General features: G+C 38.5%; 1 protein-coding gene across 8 annotated transcripts in view; it reads left to right on the forward strand.

Annotated features, from left to right (window-relative positions):
• SGMS1 (sphingomyelin synthase 1) overlaps window positions 1–20,748 on the forward strand; it is a 346,369-nt gene that overhangs the window by 258,578 nt on the left and 67,043 nt on the right. Inside the window, exon 1 of one of the 8 annotated variants that reach the window (XM_064269609.1) lies at window positions 3,385–3,796. The exons of the other annotated variants lie outside the window; for them this stretch is intronic. The gene's annotated coding sequence lies outside the window, so the exon portion shown is untranslated. Of the gene's footprint in view, window positions 1–3,384; window positions 3,797–20,748 lie in introns of those variants that run through there. 8 annotated transcript variants of the gene reach the window in all.

Raw genomic sequence — 20,748 nt, forward strand, 5'->3', positions numbered from 1 at the left:
GTTCATGTTTAGTTACTGGTGGAACCCAAGAGATGTGGCTGCTGCCTTCCCAACTTGTAGAGGTAGGTGCGAGGTTAGGCATTTATTATATGAGGTTATGTTTAGAAGTAGACCCAAATCTAAGTCATAATGAATTATGCTATCTATTAAACTCACAGAAATTTTGGCCTTGGAGGGAGCCCTTGTGGCACAGTGGTTAAGCGCATGGCTGCTAACTAAAAGGTCAGCAGTTCAAACCCGCCAGCCACCCTGTGGGAGAAAGATGTGGCAGTCTGCTTCAGGAAAGATTTATAGCCTTGGAAACCCTATGGGACAGTTCTACTCTGTTCTAGAGGGTTGCTGTGAATCAGAATCGACTCGACAACAATGAGTTTGTTTTTTGTTTGTTTTGTTTTAAAGGGGTGTGACTAGATCCTGCTTTGTTTCTTTAGTTACCTAGACAGAAAATTGTCAACATTACAAATTAATAGGCCTCCTATCATTTATAAACTTGCCATCCTTTGAGTACAATAATAATCTATTTGTACAGCATTTCCCAATTTAAAATTTTAAAGGTATCATACTCAATTCCCACAATAGCATCGTGAGAAAGGGAAGGTATTAAATTCCACCCAATTAAGTAGAAAGAGAAGTGGAGGATGAGAGATGGTTGGTGACTTAACTTTTAGGTCTTCTCTCTCCTAGCCTAGGTGTCTTTCTGTTTTGAGTGTGTTTTAAGTTACTTTGGAATGTGTTTTGACTTGGAACATGCCTTTTTGTTTATACTTGAACATTGCTGTCTGATGTTCGGGAAATTCACAACACCCTTGACAAGATCTTGGAGACACTCTGGGAAAACTGTACTCTTAATTGACATCCTATTCCATGGCAGGGCCTGGGCAGTGAGAGCAACTTACACATCCCTTCCTGGAGCCGTTTGATTCCTGAGATCACCATCTTTCCCCCATGACATTGATTCCCACCTCTCCACCAGTATCCTGGCTATGACCGTTACCTTGGGGCACCAATTACTTCTTTGATACTCTGGAATTCATTTGATTCTGGAATGTCTGAAATTGTTCCTAGGGACTAGAGATATTTGATCCAGTCGAGAAATTGTTTTGAGATTCTTCCACCCGCATAGGAGTTTCGATACAAGCACCAAATTGTCCAATTCTTTTCAAAGTGATTAATTCCAAAGGAGATTTTTTTAAAATACCTGGACATAAACATTCTATTGCCTTAGAGTCCCTAAGGACATACAATGATTCTTCAGGGCCAGTGCTTTATTCAGGAAATTATTGTTAGCAATCTAACAATTTATATACTTTGCTTCTCCCAAGGTTACTTTATTTTCATTCATCAGTTGGTATCCTACAAAATTGTCTTTCCTATCACGGTTGTAGTTTATAAAACATCGTTTGTGCACCTGGCTTAGGACGTTGCACGTATTGACAGTACCAAATATTTTGAGTAAGAATTGAACATAATTGAACATAATTTCAGGGCAGCTATTTTACCCACTGTTTATTATTCAAAGGACTTTCATATAAAGCAGGCTAGCATATGTGAAATGTACTCATTATTGCTTTGAAAAAGTTGAGGAAAAGCCAACCAAAACCAGAGGAAATGGGTATTATTGGATATTTTTTTTAAGTAGTGTTATTTCAAACACGGTCAAAATGATTGGTTTACCAAATATTGTCAAGCCATGATTCTGGGTTTAACAAATAAATACAACAGATTTGCAATTAGTATATTAATTATATGCAAATGATATAGCCAAAATGGCCTCTAAAGTGCTTAGAAACAGTTTGTTTAAAAAAAAAAAAAAACTTGATAGAAAGTCTAATGAGGTATAAGCTGGTGAAAGAGTTTATGGGCATAGAGTTAAGCTGAGTTAGCCAGTTATGGTGAGGTGGCTACCAAACCGTGGTTTTGTAAAAGGGCCATGGGCCTGTGGACCCAGATAAAACATGAAAGGGTTTTTCTTTGGGGAAACCTGTAGTTGGCTGTGTGAGTACAGGGTAAAGGTAGGAGAAAGAGGATAGACAAAACAACTTGAAGGTGAATCTTTTGCTCTCATAGCCTGATCTCCGCTTTAGCCAGTATTTGCTGTTTGACCTTGGGTAAAGCATTTCACTTTGATCATCCCCAGTTTATGTAAAATTTGAGGATTTGACTAAAATCTGTGGTTTTCAAATTGGGATACTTAGAATTCTCAAGATGAGGTGGTGGACTAAGAGATGTGAAGTAACATGAAAAACACAGATTTGGGGAAGGTCAGTTTTTCTATATGAATTCAGAGATAGCTACATTATAGCATAAAACACAAAACTTACATATAGTTTTAAGATAGTCTGCAAAAAGATAAACAATTGCCCCTCTTACTACAAAGCAGTACAATTCCAATTCTGTTAAATTATATAGGTTCATTTCATTCATTCTGCAATATTTATTGAGTGTCTGCTGTATACTAGGCACTGTTTTAGACTTTCAGTAAGTATATTTTCTTTGTCTTAAAATTTAACTTAAGTGGTTGGGTTTTTGAATAGACAATACATTCACGTGGGTCAAAATTCAGATGGCATGGAGGGATATATAGTGACAAATGTACTTCTCACCCCTGACCAGTTCCCGTTCCTGGAGGCAGTCAGTGTTGACTGTTTCTTACGAAGCCTTCGAAGATACTTTATGTAAAAAAAAATAGTAGAAAATAGGTAAATATCTTCTTTCCTCCCTCTCTTTTTTAATTTTAATAGAAACGTGCTTGTTTTATTATTTTATCCTTACAAAAAAATATATAACACAGTGTTTGCCAGTTCAACGTTTTTTACAGGTGTAGGATGCAGTGACAGCAATACATTAATCGTGTTGTGCAACCATCACCCATATCATTGCCAAAATTCCCGTCACCATAAACTCTGCCTCCTAGACAATGACTCCCCTTTCCTCTTCCCTCTTCCCTCCTGGCCCTGGTAACTACCTATGAACTTTGTCCTCTCTACTTTTGCTTAGTATTGTTACCACACATTGCACAGATGGTAACATACAGTGCACCTGAACCTGCCCCCCTTGCTTTTTTCATGTAACAATTAGATTTGAATTTTTGAAATTCCTGAAGGTGTAAACTAAACTGGTATCTCTTAAGAATGGGATTAAGGAGGCTTGTTTGTTGTGTCTCTGTCTGTCTGTCTATCTACATTTCTACATTGTTTGAATCTGTTTACAAGGAGTATATATAACTTTTATAATAGGGGAGAAAGTTTTTTTTTTTTTTTAAGAAAGAGGTAAATAATTCAGAATTCACACACAGACTTAATAAATCAAATCTTTGATCTTTCTAACAGCTCCCTTGGGGCTTGGGACCTGGGGGCGGAGGGTGAGAAAAAGGAGTAGTGTGGGTGGGGACTTTTTGAGCTGGGAAAGGGAGTTATCGGGGAGCTCCCTGAAAGGAGCCCCAGTAATGTTTTTATACTTTTGTCAAAATGTTTTAACAAAGTGAAACTACGTAGGATCTCCTCCACTGGGCACAGTTGGTATCCAGATGTGTGACCTGTGCCGTCACCACCGTGAGTCATGTTCAGGAATCCTCTGTGTGGTTGATACAGAAGGTGCCCTGGAGCAAAAGGGCACTCCTGAGCAGAAGGAAGCTGTGTCCCCAGCTCAGGCTTTGCAGGAAAATTGCTATTGTCTTCTAGTTGATGGTTGATGATGTGAGGGTGAGGACAGAAGACATGGTAGCCTGGGAAAAGAGAGAAGAGGGACAGGAGAGCCTTGTGTTTGGAGCCCCGTGAGTGGTGGTCTGTTTTGATCCGTAAGTATGCCTGCGAAAGCTTCCAGGGGGAAGAGGAGGGAGAGAGTACAGTCTCATTTTAAGGAACTGAAAACACTTACCAGAATCTTTTATTAGCTTTTCCTGATGATTCGAAGGGAAGAGGCAGTATCCTCAGTTGGAGGTGCGCTGCCCAGGGCTTGAGCACACAGGCTTTGGAGCCAACTGTTGGGGCCTTGGCTCCAGTGTAGGATCTTGAGTGTGTGACCTTGAGCACCTTAGCTCGCTTCTCTGGGCCTAGGCTGTCTTACTGTAAATGGAGATTCTTATTCCCCCTCATATTACTGTTTTGTATGCAGTGAGCTTGTAAGAAGTTTAGATCAGAGTAAGTTCTTAATACATGTTCACTAATGTCTTCCTCTTTCTTAAAAGAGGGAGCTGAAAAAAAAACAGGAAGCTGTGACCCTCCTTCTCACACCCCTGGCAGGAGTGCGTTGAGAGAAGAACTCACTCTCAACTCCTGCACAGTTCTCCAATTAAACTGCTAGGCAATTTAGGCATTAGCTTAGAGGCCACCTGGGTCAGTCATCGTCATCCTGGCCTGGATGTCAGGGCATTAAGCTTCAGTCATCAAATTGCATTTTATTTTAGCTCTGTGGCCTACAGTTTCCCACTTTGGCACACAGATGACTGTTAACTTCCTGGTCCTTTACGTGTAAATGGTGTAGAGCTTGTCTAGTGATGACAGTATTTTATAGAAAGGCTATCGTTTCACATACTGGTTTTCTCATTACTTCAGCCATATAATGATGCTCTAATGCTTTTATAGTTAACACCTAAGCTATACGAAATAATACACTCTATCCTGCAGGGCAGTAAATCTCATTAGACTCTTACGTTTATAAATAGTGACGTGGGTTTCCAAAGCCGAGGTTAAATCCCCAAAGTCTGTGATGCCATAATTAATTTTGTAGTTTTTCATGTGGTCTGATGGAGGCATGTTTAAAATTTTGACCTGCACGTCTAGACCCCCAGAGTTAGTTTTGGGTGTACTTTATTTTCTTGTTCCCTTTGGGTTAGATTTATATTTTAAAAGGCAGGGACTGTTTCATAACATATTTTAACTACCATATGTTAGGTATCCTAGAATTGGCATCTTAGCTGATCTGAACTCCATTAATAGCAGAGGCAGCTGCAGAAGACAAATTTTTGAGATCCAGTGTCACAGCCTGGTGGCACAGTGGTTAAGCACTTGGCTGATAACGGAAAGGTTGACAGTTCGAACCCACCAGCTGCTCTGCAGTAGAAAGGTGTGTCATTCTGTTTCCGTAAAGATTTATAGCCTTGGAAATCCTATGGGGCAGTTCTGCTCTGCCCTGTAGGGTCATGGAGTCAGAATGGACTTGACAAATATGGGTTTGGTCTCTTTCTTTTTCTTTTTTTTTTTTTAATGTTGCAGCCTGAAAATACTCAGAAGAAAAATAAGAGAGCCAGTAAGCAGAGGGTGGTGATTTTTATAAGAGAATGAATGAGTGAGAACCCCACAGCATATTGCAGGAACTTGACTTTTGCACTGTGGGTTGGTATGCTAGATACCAAGCACGAGTGCCTTTTGTGTTCTCCACCTCTGATTTTGATGCCAGTTTTTCCAGTGGAAAAATGACATGGAGTAGGAGTGGTATGTTGTTGCCTTCATACCCGAGGCTCTCCCACACCTTCTCTCCCCTCATCTTCCTGTCCTGCTCCCAGAGTGCCCCAAACTCACCTTTTTTCTCAGATCTCAGATTTCTTCATCTTAGGTCATAGTATTTAGCAGAAGAATGCTAATAACTCACTTGAGAAGTGGTTGATTTCATGGGCACTTACAATTTCCAGGCTCTTTAAGTGCTGTACATATATCATTTCCCTCATTCCCAAGCTCTGCTCTTAATCTTTGTGTTGTCCTAACTGGACCATAATAACAGCTGCCATTTACTGAATACTTCTTGTGTTCCAGAACCATGCTTAGGAAAAAATTCTGAGGTTACCACCTTAAACAATGAATTAAGGTTGACGTTACCAGTAACAAGACATATGGACATCATCCACCCCTTGACTTGATGCACTGAGAAGGGCATGACATCACTTCTGAGGTGTTCTTGGCAAAAATGCATAACCTCAGTCTGATCATGAGAAAACATCAGAGTAACTGAAATTAAGAGGCATTCTATAGGATGACAGTTATACTTCAAAAGTATCAAGGTCATGAAAGACAAGAAAAGACTAAGGAACTGCTACATATTGAAGTAGACAGAGTGGTTAAGCATTTGACTACTAATCAAAAGGTTGGAGGTTCAAATCCACCTGCTAGCTGCTTCTTGGAAACCCTATGGGGCAGTTTTACCCTGTCCTATAGGGTCGGTATGAGTCAGAATCGACTGGACGGCAATGGGTATGGTTTTGGTTTTAAGGAGACAGAACAACTAAATGCATTATGGGATCCTGGATCAGATCCTAGAACAGAACAAGGACATTGATGGGAAATTGGTGAGATTTTTAGTTAAGGTCTGTTAATAGTATGATACCAGTGGGAAGTTCCTGGTTTTGATGACTGTGCTATGGTTATCTAAGTTGTTAACATTAGGAATGAAGCATATACCTCAATTCTCTGTACTATGTTTTGTAACTTTTCTCTAATTCTAAAATTATTTCAAAAAAATTTAAAAGAAAAAACCTCTGCAGTTTATATTATTTATTCTCATTTTAGAGAAGAGGAAACATGTGGTTCAAATGCTAGGTAACTTGCCCAAGTGATAGTTATTAGTGAACAAAGGAGGAAAAATTCTCACCCAGTTCTGAGTTTTCAAAGCCCATATTAACCTCGGTGCTTTATGGCCACCTAGTATGTTAAAAACACTAACCCTCAAGCCAAACCTCACTCCTATTAGACAATCTTTATTTTATATTGGGGAAAAAAAAACCCAAAAACTTTACCTTTGTGCCTGCTGAAAAACAATGCATTTAATTTATTAGTAATATAAAATTATGTGGTATATGTTTCTATTTTTGAGTATGTAGATCAACATTAATAGTGAACTTTAAAACAATTTGAAAAATCACAAGAAACAGCACAAAGTTGCTTGTATTTCTACCTCAGAGAATGAAAAATAGTCGTTATAAAACTGTTACAATTTTTTTCGAATAATTTCTGCATCCTAGGTCTTAAAGTTATTAAAATTGTGTTCATCTTTCTCTTTACTGCCCAGATTTAGCCTTTTTCCTGAGTGTGTTTGGCATAGTTATATGTGTGGTGCTTATCCTGTTTAGTTCAAAAGATACAGAATACCCTTTTTGTTTGTTTTATCTTATTCAAGGACTCGTAGTCCAAAGGCATGAATAGATTATTTTTTAAAACCTTGGGACAAAGAAGAGAAAGCAAGTGTGAAAGAAAATAAGAGTATAAACTTTTAAAATTCTGACAAAATATAATTACAATAGAAGCCTTTTTAAACTTCAGAAGAAAGAAGAAATGGATCTTTTGGTTCTCTCCATCTCTAAGTAATGTAATGATAAATTTTAAATAATTCTTTGGTATAATAGGAGGATTAGAATTGTACAAAGATCTAAGTTCAAGTACTTCCTGAGACTTCTTGTCCTGACCTGTAAAATAAATGGAATAAACCAGCGCAAAATTGTTGCTGAGAGGATTAATTTTATAAAAAAGCTTTTTTTCTTTCTTCTTAATAAGAAGCTATTGTGTGGTTATGTGTGACTGCTGAAGTTAATAGCCTGTTTCTAAAGAAGTTTGACCTTTCTTATTTTGATTTGCCTGTGGTGGGTGTTTCGTAGAAATGCAGAAAACAGGTTGCTGTTTGCCAAGACATTGCATCAGGTGGCAGACTGCGGTGCTATTTTTAATAGTATATAATTCCTGTGGCAGTTTAATGAAACTAGAAGCTCATAAAATGAAGCACAGGGTGACAGGCCTAGGAAGGTTAGTTTCGTAAGTCTGGAACTATTTCAGGGACAGTTTTTGAGAGGAAATATAACTTAGATTATCTGCTAAATTGAGTCTGTCAGCTCAATGAATCTCTCCTATTTGCTTCTGTTGATAATGGGGGATAAGATGTGTGTTGGGGGGCACTGGGAGTGGAGCATGTATGTGTGTGTAGGGCATCCACCTTTAAAACATCTGTTTTTTTTTTAACCTTTTATTATAAACGTAGTTAAGTGTTCATTATAATAATTTTTAACTATGAAAATATATACAGGATTATTAAGTCACTACTTATATTTAGGGGTAAGTCACGTATATATAAATTTAAATTACCTATCTGTACACACACATGTGTACATATTTGTATACCAAAAAATCCACACCCGTTGCTGTCTGGTTGATTCTGACTCATGATGATCTCGTGTGTATCTCGTGTGTAGTGTGGGTGTTGGGTGTGTGTATCATACTATGATAATGTTATACTGAATATAAAGTTGCTTTAAATTAGCTATATAGACTGTCATGCATTTACCCGCATCTTTTCTATTTCCCATATCCTTCAACATTTTCCAAGAAGAATTTATAATCATGTGGGATTGCATATAATTTAAGAGTACTAATTGGTGAATTCTCTGCTGTTGTACATGTGGCCTCTTTATTTTCCTCCCTGAGATCAACCCATCCCACCTGAAACCAGAAGTCAATTAAATGTGTCTACATTCAGAAGACCTAAGATTACTACTACATAAAAGTGACCTAATATAAAGGATATATGTATGTGTATCCATTATAGTGTAACACTCTAATTTTATTTAATAGTTTCAACCTCAATAGGATCAGAGAAATTAGACAACAAGAAACACCCTGGTGTTTTACAGCATGGGGGCCTGCCATTTAAGTGGGAGTTACCCAAAGTACCATTTTCTTCTTTACCAAACCTTGCAGCACAGGGCTGCTAACATTTAGCAGCTGATGATTACAATTTCACTCTTTCCCGGACCATCCCATTTTCCGTCCTACACTGTAGTTAAACCCTTGGGAGGTAGAAGGTAGGAGAGAAGACATGAGGTCAAGGCAGACATGTTCCCCTACGCTGTGCATAGCCATTGTCAGAACTTAACCAGAGTCGACTGTGGAGTGACTTCTCTTGATTATCCTAAGCTCACTGAGTAAGTGTTACTGGCTTCGAAACGCCATTAAAATCCAGAACAAAAATGAGCCTCAAGGGCCCAAAGCAGTTGAATCTAAAGTAAACTGAAATGGTGACAGAGGAAACTCACAAAAGGATTTTTTTTCCCATTGTGCCTTCTTTCTCACATTTACAGTCACTTTTTTAGTTAAAGAAGAAGGAAATTTTTGTGGTCCTAGGTAGCACCATACTTTTGCATGGGTTATGTTCCCAAAGTTCATTTGCAGTGCTCTTGTTTGCACCTCCGCACATTTTCCCAGAATAGTTTTCTCAGAACGCTGTTCTTATTCACTGTTTGCCATAGACTGGAACTCAGATAAACATTTGTAAATTCTCAGTTATATATACCCACTCCTCACTTATCGATGTGGTTAAGTTCCAACGACCAGGTTGTTATGTGAAACTCAGCGTTATGCAAAAATAGAGGATGACCACATCAGATCACAAAATGGAGGATGACTACATCATTACATAACTGCCAGATTACATCATTACCTAACTTCCAAACCATTGAAAATCATAGCCCAGAGAAGTTGACACATAACCTTAACCATCACAGCCAGTGTTAAGCTCAACTTGCACTTTGGTGTTCAGTACTGCCAGGCATATGTCATTAATGCCAAAATAGTTGGATAGTAGATTTTTTACTATTGTTGTAGATGCAGAATGTCAGATGTTAAAGAAAAAAAGGCCAGTACATTAAATCTGATTTCATGGGTACTGTTGACTAGAACAAGGCTAAGTTGAAAAGAGAAAAGCAGCACCATTTTTTTTACTGTAGTTTTTTTCTTCTTAATAGTGACATCAATTACATTAATCAAGTTAATGCAACCATTACTAACGTCCATTGCCAAATTTTCCATCACTGTAAACAGAAGCTCTGTGCTTCCTAAACAGTGACTCTCCCTTTCCCACTCCTTCCCACCCCTGGTTAACCACTTTTAAAATTTGGTTTCTGTATATTTGCCTGGAAACCCTGGTAGCATAGTGGTTAAGTGCTACAGCTACTAACCAAAAGGTTAGCAGTTCGAATCCACCAGGTGCTTCTTCGAAACTCTATGGGGCAGTTCAGTTCTGTCCTATAGGGTCACTATGAGTTGGAATCAACTCAACGGCAAAGAGTTTGGGTTTTTGGTTTTTTTATATTTGCCTATTCTAGGCACATTTGCCTATTCTGGATATTTCATACGAGTGAGATCATGCAGTATTTGTTTTTTTGTGATTAGCGTAATGTTTGCAAGGTTTTTCTGTGTTGTAGCATGTTTCAGGACTTCATTTCTCTTTATGACTGAGTAATATTCCATTGTATTTATATACCACATTTTGTTTAGCCTTTCATTTGTTGATGAACGTTTAGGATGTTTCCACCTTTCAGCTATTGTGATAGTGCTGCAGTAAACATTGGTGTGCATGTGTCTACTTGCATTGCTGCTTTCCAGTCTTTTGGGTTATATACCTAGGAGTGGAATTGTAGTAGTTCTATGTTTAACATTTTGAGGAACCACCAAACTTTTCCACAGAGGCTGTACCATTATGCATTCCCACCAGCAATGGATAAGTGTTCCAATTTCTCTGCACCCTTAACAGCAATAGTTTTCTGTTGTTTTTTTGGTTTTTATCTTAGCCATTCTAGCAGGTGTGAAATGGTATCTCATTGTGATTTTGATTTGCATCTCTCTAATGTTGAGCATCTTTTCATGCACTTGTTGGCCATTTGTATTTCATCTTTGGTAAATTGTTCAAATCATGCAGCGACATGGAGATATCTCTACCGATTCTACTGATAGGCTGAGAAAGGGCCCAGGGACCTAGAGGTGAGGAATGAGAAAGCCCAGGCCTCTTTTTAGTCTGGGTTCCCAGGGACATTTTCTAGACCTGGGTAGTCCCATCTATACAATTGTGTTCTTCTGCAGGTGCCCCTTTCTACTGTCAATTCACCCATTGCTGAAGACCAGGGATTCTTCATTCCCTGGCCTGGGGTAGATCAGAAGTTAATCTTAGCTTCCTCCACACACATGGCAAGTTTTCTAGCAATCTTTCTGCTGGCAATAACAGAAAGAAGGACTAACAGCCTACGTCCTAGAAGCCTGTCTTAGTTACCTAGCGCTAGTAACAGAACTACCGCAAGTGGATGGCTTTAAAGAACAGAAGTTTATTTTCTTATAGTTCAGGAGGCTAGAGGTCTAAATTCAGGCTGTGGCTCTAGGGGGTTGTCATGAATTGAATTGTGTCACCCCAAAATATGGGTCAACTTGGCTAGGCCGTGATTCCAAGTATTATGTCACTGTCCACCATTTTGTGGTCTGATGTGATTTTCCTATGTGTTGTAAATCCTAGGTCTGTGATGTTAAGGAGGCAAGATTGGAGGCAGTGAATGAGGCAGGATTCAATCTAGAAGATCGTTATTGTTGTTGTTATTGTTAGGTGCTATCGAGTCAGTTCTGACTCACAGCGACCCTATGCACAAGAGAACAAAACGCTGCCTGGTCCTGAGCCATCCTCACAATCGTTGTAATGCTTGAGCTCATTGTTGCAGCCACTGTCTCAATCCACCTCATTGAGGGTCCTCCTCTTTTCTGCTGACCCTGTACTCTGCCAAGCATGATGTCCTTCTCCAGGGACTGATCCCTTCTGACATGTCCAAAGTACGTAAGACGCAGTCTCACCGTCCTTGCTTCTAAGGAGCATTCTGGTTGCACTTCTTCCAAGACAGATTTGCTCATTCTTTTGGCAGTCCATGGTATCTTCAATATTCTTTGCCAACATTACAATTCTAAGGCGTCAATTCTTCTTCGGTCTTCCATATTCATTGTCCAGCTTTTAATGTAGAAGATGAGGTTGTATTTTAAATCAATCTTTTTTGAGATATAAAAGAGAGAAGTGAGGAGAGAGACAGGGAGACCTCATACCACCAAGAGAGAAGTGCCAGGAGCAGATCTTGTCCTTTGGACCCAAGGTCCCTGTGCTGAGAAGCTCTTCGACCAGGATAAGATTGATGATAAGGACCTTCTTCCAAAGCTGACAGAGAGAGAAAGCCTACCTTCCTCCAGAGCTGACAGAGAAAGCCTTCCCCTGGAGCTGGCAACCTGAATTCGGACTTTCAACTTCCTAGACTGTGAGAGAATAAGTTTCTCTTTGTTAAAGCCATCTGCTTGTGGTATTTGTGTTATAGCTGCACTTAGCTTCCAGTAGCTGCCAGCATCCTTGGCACTCCTGGACTTGTAGATATATGTATCTCCATCATCTGTTGTCTTCTCTCAATGTTTGTCTCTGTGGTTATTCTGCTCTTTTTATAACTCAAAAGCAATTAGGTTTAGGACCCACCCTACTGGAGTTTGATCTACTTAACATAACAGTGAAGACGCTATCTCCAAACAATCGTGTTCACAGGTGTAGGGGCCAGGACTTCAATACATATTTTGGGGAGAGACAATTCGGTTTATAACAAGGTCTATTTTTTTTTTTTAATTGTGCATTTTGTGAAATTTACAGCACAAATTTGTTTTTCATTCAAAATTTATACACAAATTGTTTTGTGACATTGGTTGCAATCCCTCCAATGTGTCAGCACTCTCCCCCTTTGCTTTTAGCATTCCCGTTAAAGAATGCTATTGATATTTGGATTGGGATTGCATTGTATCTGTAGATCACTGTTAGTAAAATTGGCATTTTTACATCCCTGGTTAGATTTATTCCTAAGTATTTTATCTTTTTAGGGGCCATTATAAATGGTGTTATTCTCCTAATTTCCTTTTCAAAATTCCCTTTGTTGGTGTATAGGAATCCCACTGATTTTTGTATGTTGATCGTGTATCCTACTACTTTCCTGAATCTTCCCATTAGTTCCAGTAGTTATCTTGTGGAATTGTTGGGGTTCTCTGTGTATAGGGTCATATCATTTGCAAAAGCCTATCTCCTTTTGATTCGAACATGGATAGAAAGGGAAAGGTGCGTTTTGGTGACCATAGTAGAACTTGGTTGTATACAAAGAAATGAAATAAAATTTGTGCGTCTCCTTGAAGAATGCTCAGGCTCAGTGAGTTTGCTGGGAATTTTGTCACTTAAGCAAGCCTCAGAAATTGTTGAGGCTGTGAGTTGTGCTTGGGGATCAGTGGAGGAGGCTAGGAAGGATCTCCTCTACAGTTCCACTTTGCCTTCTGCTTTCAATTCCTCTTGCTCTTATTGGAACTACCACTGCCAGCCTGGCCTGACAGTGTGACAAGATGGGAAGCAAATGATGAGATTGCCACAGGGACCCGTCATAGTGAGGATATCAAGGCTGGGGTAGGCCTAAGCAACATGGGTTCCCAAAGAGTGAAGGGAGTGGAAATTCCAAGAAGGTATGGCTGCAAGGGAATTGTCATGACTGCCTGGCTTTTGACAGCTGTTCCCAAATGGCCACTTGTATTTAGAAGGATGTTTGTAACTCTGAATTTAAGAATTCATAGCTAATCCTTCCCCTCTTCTCCCTTCTTCTCATTTCTCCTATTCGTTTTCCCCTGTTTCTAGTCTTTATTTTTTTAAAGGCACAGGATGATGCGTAATTATTGTATCTAAATCATGTGTAAACAAGTAAAACTCTTTACCCCCTCGGGTTCTGCATCCATGTTCCCCCATAGCTTCTGTTATGCATATGCTTCTTGACTTTTCTATACGTACGTAAAGCTATACAAATGTATATATTCACTTACATACAGATATATATATATACATTTTCAAATGAAGATAGTGTATGTTTCTGCATCCCAGAGTTGTTGGTATATACTAATACATCTCATTCTAGTAAATGACTACATGGTATTCTGTTGTGAGGAGATAGCAAATTTATTTATCCAAACCCCAGTGAAGGATGTTTAGATCCTTTTTGGAATTCTACTATATGAATATAAATAAGACTGCAGTGAACATTTGTTTTGTTTTGTTTTAATTTTTATTGTGCTTTAAGTGAAAGTTTACAAATTGTCAGACTCTCATACAAAAATGTATAAACAGCTTGTTATATACTTCTATAAATACCTTGCTATATACTTCTAATTGCTATCCCCCTAATGAGATATCACACTTCTTCTCTCCACTCTTTTTTCGTGTCCATTCCGCCAGCTTCTGACCCCCTCTACCCTCTCATCTCCGCTTCAGACAGCAAATGCCAACATAGTCTCATGTGTCTCCTTGATCCAAGAAGCTCATTCTTCACTAGTATCATTGTCTATCCCATAGTCCAGTCCAATCCCTGTCTGAAGAGTTAGCTTTGGGAATGGTTCCTGTCTTGGGCTAACAGAAGGTCTGGGGACCATGACCTCCGGGGTCATTCTGGTCTCAGTCAGAGCATTAAGTCTGGGATTTTTATGAGAGTTTGGGGTCTGCATCCCACTGCTCCCTGCTTCCTCAGGGGTTCTTTGTTGTGTTCCCTGTCAGGGCAGTCATAGGTTGTAGCCAGGCACCATCTAGTTCTTCTCGTCTCAGGCTAATGTAGTCTCTGCTGTATGGGGCCCTTTCTGCGTCTTGGGCTCTTAATTACCTTGTGTCTTTGGTGTTCTTAATTCTCCTTTGCCTCAGGTGGGTTGAGACCAATTCATGCATCTTAGATGGCTGCTTGCTGGCATTTAAGACCCCAGATGCCACTCTCCAAAGTGGGATGCAGAATATTTTCTTATTAGATTTTATTATGCTGGTTGACTTAGATGTCCCCAAACTCCCGCCCCTGCTACACTGGCCTTTGAAGCTCTCAGTTTATTCAGGAAACTTCTTTGCTTTTAGTTTAGTCCAGTTATGTTGACCTCTCCTGTATTGTGTGTTGTCTTTCCCTTCACTTAAAATAGTCCTTTTCTACTATCTAATTAGAGAAAACCCCTCTCCCTCTTTCCCTCCCCCCCTTTTCATAACCATCAAAGAATATTTTTTTCTATGTTTAAACTATTTCTCGAGTTCTTATAATAGTGGTCTTATACAATATCTGTCCTTTTGCAGCTGACTGATTTCACTCAGTTTAATGCCTTCCAGATTCTTCCATGTTATGAAATGTTTCAGGAATTCTTCATTGTGCTTCATCGATGTGTAATATTTCATTGTGTGAATATAGCATAATTTACCCATTCATCCGTTGATGGGCACCTTGGTTGCTTCCATCTTTTTGCTGTTGTAAACACTGCTACAGTGAATATGGGTGTGCATATATCTGTTGGTGTAAAGGCTCTTATTTTTCTAGGATATGTTCCAAGGAGTGGGATTCCTGGATCATATGGTAGTTCTATTTCTAGTTTTTTAAGGAAGCACCAAATCAATTTTCAAAGTGGTTGTACCGTTTTACATTCCCACCAGCAGCGTATAAGTGTTCCAGTCCCTCCACAACCTCTCCAACATTGATTATTTTGTGTTTTTTGGATTAATGCCAGCCTTGTTGGAATAAGATGAAGTCTCATCGTAGTTTTGATCTGCCTTTCTCTAATGGCTAATGATCGTGAGCATTTCCTCATGTATCTGTTAGCTGCCTGAATGTCTTCTTTAGTGAAGTGTCTGTTCGTATCTTTTGCCCAATTTTTAATTGGGTTATTTGTCTTTTCATTGTTGAGTTTTTGCAGTATCATGGAGATTTTAGAGATCATTCACTGATCGGAAATGTCATACCTAAAAATTTTTTCCAGTCTGAAGGTAGTCTTTTTACTCTTTTGGTGAAGTCTTTGGATGAGCATAGGTGTTAGATTTTTAGGAGCTTCCAGTTATCTAGTTTTTCTTCTGCATTGTTAATAATGTTTTGTATACTGTTTATGCCATGTATTAGGGCTCCAAACATTGTCCCTATTTTTTCTTCCAAGATCTTTATTGTTTTAGATTTTATGTTTAGGTCTTTGATCCATTTTGAGCTCATTTTTGTGCATGGAGTGAGGTATGGGTCTTGTCTCACTTTTTTGCAGATGGATATCCAGCTATGCCAGTACTATTTGTTAAAAAGACTCTTTTCTGCATTTAACTGATTTGGGGCCTTTGTCAAATATCAGCTGCTCATATGTGGATGGATTTATGTCTGGATTCTCAATTCTGTTCCGTTGGTCTATGCTTCTGTTGTTGTACCAGTACCAGGCTGTTCTGACTACTGTGGTGGTATAATAGGTTCTAAAATCAGGTAGAATGAGGCCTCTGGCTTTGTTCTTCTTTTTCAGTAATGCTTTACTTATCCAGGGCCTCTTTCCCTTCCATATGAAGTTGGCGATTAGCTTCTCCATCTCATTAAAAAATGTTGTTGGAATTTGGATTGGAATTGCATTGTGTCTATAGATTGCATTTGGTAGAATTAGACATTTTTACAATGTTAAGCCTTCCTATCCATGAGCAAGGTATGTTTTCCCACTTACGTAGATCTCTTTTGGTTTCTTGCAGTAGTGTCTTGTAATTTTCTACATATAGGTCTTTTACATCTCTGGTAAGATTTATTCCTAAGTATTTTATCTTCTTGGGAGCTACTGTAAATGGTATTGATTTGGTGATTTCCTCTTTGATGTTCTTTTTATTGGTGTAGGGGAACCCAACCAATTTTTATATGTTTATCTTATGCCCTGGTACTCTGCTGAACTCTTCTATTATTTTCAGTAATTTTCTTGAGGATTCTTTAGGGTTTTCTGTGTCTAAGATCATGTCATCTGCAAATAGAGATACTTTTACTTATTCCTTTCCAATCTGGATGCTCTTTATTTCTTTATTTAGCCTAATTGCTCTGGCTAGGACCTCCAGCACAATGTTGAATAAGAGTGGTGTTAAGGGACATCCTTGTCTGGTTCCCGATCTTCAGAGGAATGCTTTCAGACTCTCTCCATTTAGGATGATGTTGGCTGTTGGCTTTGTATAAATGCCCTGTGTTAAGTTGAGAATTTTCCTTCTATTCGTATTTTGCTGAGAGTTTTTATCATGAATGGGTGTTGAACTTTGTCAGATGCCTTTTCTCCATCAATTGATAAAATCATGTGGTTCTTGTCTTTTGTTTTATTTATGTGATGGATTACATTAATTGTTTTTCTAATGCTGAACCATCCCTACATATCTGGTATGAATCCCACTTGGTCATGGTGAATCATTTTTTTGGATATGTTGTTGAATACTATTGGCTAGAATTTTGTTGAGGATTTTTGCCTCTAAGTTCATAAGGAATATAGGTCTGTTATTTCGGGGTTTTTTTGTGGTGTCTTTACCTGGTTTTGGTATCAGGGATATGCTGGCTTCATAAAATGAGTTTGGGAGTATTCCGTCCTTTCCTATGCTCTGAAATACCTTTAGTAGTAGTGGTGTTAATTCTTCTCTGAAAGTTTGGTAGAACTCTGCAGTGAAGCCATCTGGGCTGGGGCTTTTTGGGGGGGAAGGGGAGTTTTTTGATTACCTTTTCAGTCTCTTCTCTTGTTATGGGTTTATTTAGTTATGCCTCTGTTTGTGTTAGTTTAGGCAGGTAGTGTGTTTCTAGGAATTCATCCATTTCTTCTAGGTTTTCAAATTTGTTTGAGTATAATTTTTTGTAGTAATCAGCTATGATTCTTTTAATTTCAGTTGGGTCTGTTGTAATATTGCCCATCTCATTTCTTATTCGGGTTATTTGCTTCCTCTCCTGTTTTTCTTTAGTCAGTTTGGCCAATGGTTTATCAGTTTTGTTAATTTTTTCAGAGAACCAGCTTTTGGTATTGTTACCTCTCTCAACTGTTTTTCTGTTTTCTATTTCATTTAGTTTTGCCCTAATTTTTATTATTTGCTTTCTTCTAGTTCCTGAAGGTTTCTTTTGTTGCTGTCTCTCTGTTTGTTCAAGTTGTAGGGATAATTCTTTGATTTTGGCCCTTTCTTCTTTTTGAATGTGTGCATTTATTGATACACATTGATCTCTGAGCCCTGCTTTTGCTGTGTCCCAAAGGTTGTGATAGGAGTGTTCTCATTCTCATCAGAGTCTATGAATTTATTTATTGCATCCTTAATGTCTTCTATAACCCAGTCTTTTTTTGAGCAGGGTACTGTTCAGCTTCCAAGTGTTTGATTTCTTTTCCCTGCTTTTTCTGTTATTGATTTCTACTTTTGTGGCCTTATGGTCAGAGAAGATGGTTTGTAATTTTTCGGTGTTTTGGATTCTGCAAAGGCTTGCTTTATGACCTGGTATGTGGTGTATTCTAGAGAATGTTCCATATGCACTAGAAAAGAAAGTATACTTGGCTGCTGTTCAGTGGAGTGTTCTGTATATATCTGTAAGTTCGAGTTGGTTAATTGTGGCATTTAGATCCTCCATGCCTTTATTGAGCTTCTTTCTGGATGTCCTGTCCTTCAGTGAAAGTGGTGTGTTAAAATCTCCTGCTATAATTGTAGAGCTGTCTATATCACTTTTCAGTGCTGTTAGAGTTTGTTTTATGTATCTTGTGGCCCTGTCATTGAGTGCATAAATATTTAATATGGTTATATCCTCCAGGTATATTGTCCCTTTAATCATTATATAGTGTTCTTCCTTATCCTTTGTGGTGGATTTAACTCTTAAGTCTGTTTTGTCAGAAATTAATATTGCCACTCGTGCTCTTTTTTGACTGTTGTTTGCTTGATATATTTTTTTCCATCCTTTGAGTTTTAGTTTGTGTCTCTAAGTCTAAGGTGTGTCTCTCATAGGCACCATATAGACAGATAATGTTTTTTTTTTTTTTTTTTATCCATCCTGCCACTCTCTCTCTTTATCAGTGCATTTAGTCTATTAACATTCAGCATAATTATGGATAGGTATGAGTTTAGTGGAAACCCTGGTGGTGTAGTGGTTAAGTGCTATGGCTACTAACCAAAGGGTCGGCAGTTCAAATCAGCAAGGCGCTCCTTGGAAACTCTGTGGGGCAGTTCTACTCTGTCCTATAGGGTCGCTATGAGTCGGAATTGACTCGACGGCGCTGGGTTTGATTATGAGTTTAGTGCTCTCATTTTGATGTCTTTGTGTGTTGTTGACAGTTTCATCTTCCCACTTAATTTTTTGTGCTGAGTAGTTTATATGTTATCTTTTCCTCTTGTTCATTGTTGTTGATTTTGTTTCTGCTGAGTATTTTTTTCTTGTATTTTAATGAGTAGGATAGTTAGTCTCCTTTGTGATTAGCTTAATATTTACCTTATTTTTCTAAATTTAAGCCTAAGTTTTATTTCTTTCAATCACCTTGTCCTCCTATCCATATGAATGATCAATGATTACATTTCTTAGTCTCTATTATTTTAATGTGGTTTTCTTTTACATAATGACATCTCTATTTCCCTGTTTTAGGCTTTTTTTAATCTTGATTTATTTTTGTGATTTCCGTCTGATTTCTCTTTCCCGTGTTCTAGTCTTGGGATGATACCTGATATTACTGATTTTCTAACCAGAGAACTCCTTTTAGTATTTCTTGTAGTTTTGGTTTGGCTTTTTATGAAATCCCGAAACTTCTGTTTATCTGGAAATGTCCTGATTTCACCTTCATATTTGAGAGACAGTTTTGCTGGATATATGACTCTTTACTGGCAATTTTTTTTTCATTCAGTGCTTTATATAAGTCATCCCATTGTCTTCTTGCCTGCATGGTTTCTGCCGAGTAGTCTGAACTTATTCATATTGACTATCCTTTGTAGGTGACTTTTCGTTTATAACTAGCTGCTCTTAAAATTCTCTCTTTTTCTTTGGTTTTGGCAAGTTTGGTTATAATATGTCTTGGTGACTTTCTTTTAAAATATACCTTATTTGGAGTTCGATGTGCATCTTGGATTGGTATCTTCTCATCTTTCACAATATCAGGGAGGTTTTCTGCCAAGAAATCTTCAACAATTCTCTCTGTATTTTCTGTTATCCTTCCCTGTTCTGGTACTCAAATCACTCATAGGTTATTTCTCTTGATACAGTCCCCTATGATTCTTAAGGTTTCTTCATTTTTTTTTTTTTTTAATTCTTTTATCTGATTTTTCTTCAAATATATTGGTGCCAAGTGCTTTATCTTCAAGGTCACCAATTCTGCCTTCCACTTGCTTAGTTCTGCTACTCTGATTTTCTATTGAGTTGTCTAATTCTGTAATTTTATTGTTAATCTTCTGAATTTCCGATTGTTGTCTTACTGTGGATTCTTGCAGCTTATTAAATTTTTCATTACGTTTTTTAAGAACCTTTTTAATTTCTTCAGCTGTTTTATCTGTGTGTTCCTTGGCTTGTTCTGCGTATTGCCTAATCTCCTTCCCAGTATCTTGAAGAGTTCTGTATATTGATCTTTTGAATTCTACATCCAGTAGTTCCAGGAAGATATCTTCACTCAGAAGATCCTTTAATTCTCTGTTTTGAGAGCTTGTTCAAGTGAGCATGGTCTGTTTCTTTATGTGGTTTAGTATTGACTGTTGTCTCTAAGCCATCTATAAGTTATTGTATTAGTTTATTTTATGTTTGCTTACTGTATTCTAGTTTCTTGCTTTGTTTTGTTTTGATATGCCCAAATGGGTTGCTTGGGTGACCTATCTTGATTATTTTCCTCTTTGGAGCTCTGATGTCCTGTCACCACATGGCTAGGGTTGGTATTAGGTATATGAGCTTATGAGTCCATTCACTTTTTGTGTGTGGATTCAGCTCAGGTGTCCAGGTAGCTGATCATGAAGTGTGTCGTACAGGCTCTGTCGTACAGTCTTAGAGGGGCAGGGGTGTCTGGTGTAGGTACCAGTATTTGGTTGCAGCAGAGGGTCACGCTCTGAACAAGGCAGGGGGCTGAAAATCTTCCTGTGTGTCTCTGAGGAAAGCACGTCCGTGTTCCCTAGAGCATACTGGTGGGTGGCGTACTGTAGATTGGCCATGGGCACCCAGTGCTTTTGGTTGTAAGGACTGGGCGGTAC

The sequence above is a fragment of the Loxodonta africana genome, chromosome 16 (assembly GCF_030014295.1).
Source record: "Loxodonta africana isolate mLoxAfr1 chromosome 16, mLoxAfr1.hap2, whole genome shotgun sequence".
Classification (NCBI taxonomy): Eukaryota; Metazoa; Chordata; class Mammalia; order Proboscidea; family Elephantidae; genus Loxodonta; species Loxodonta africana.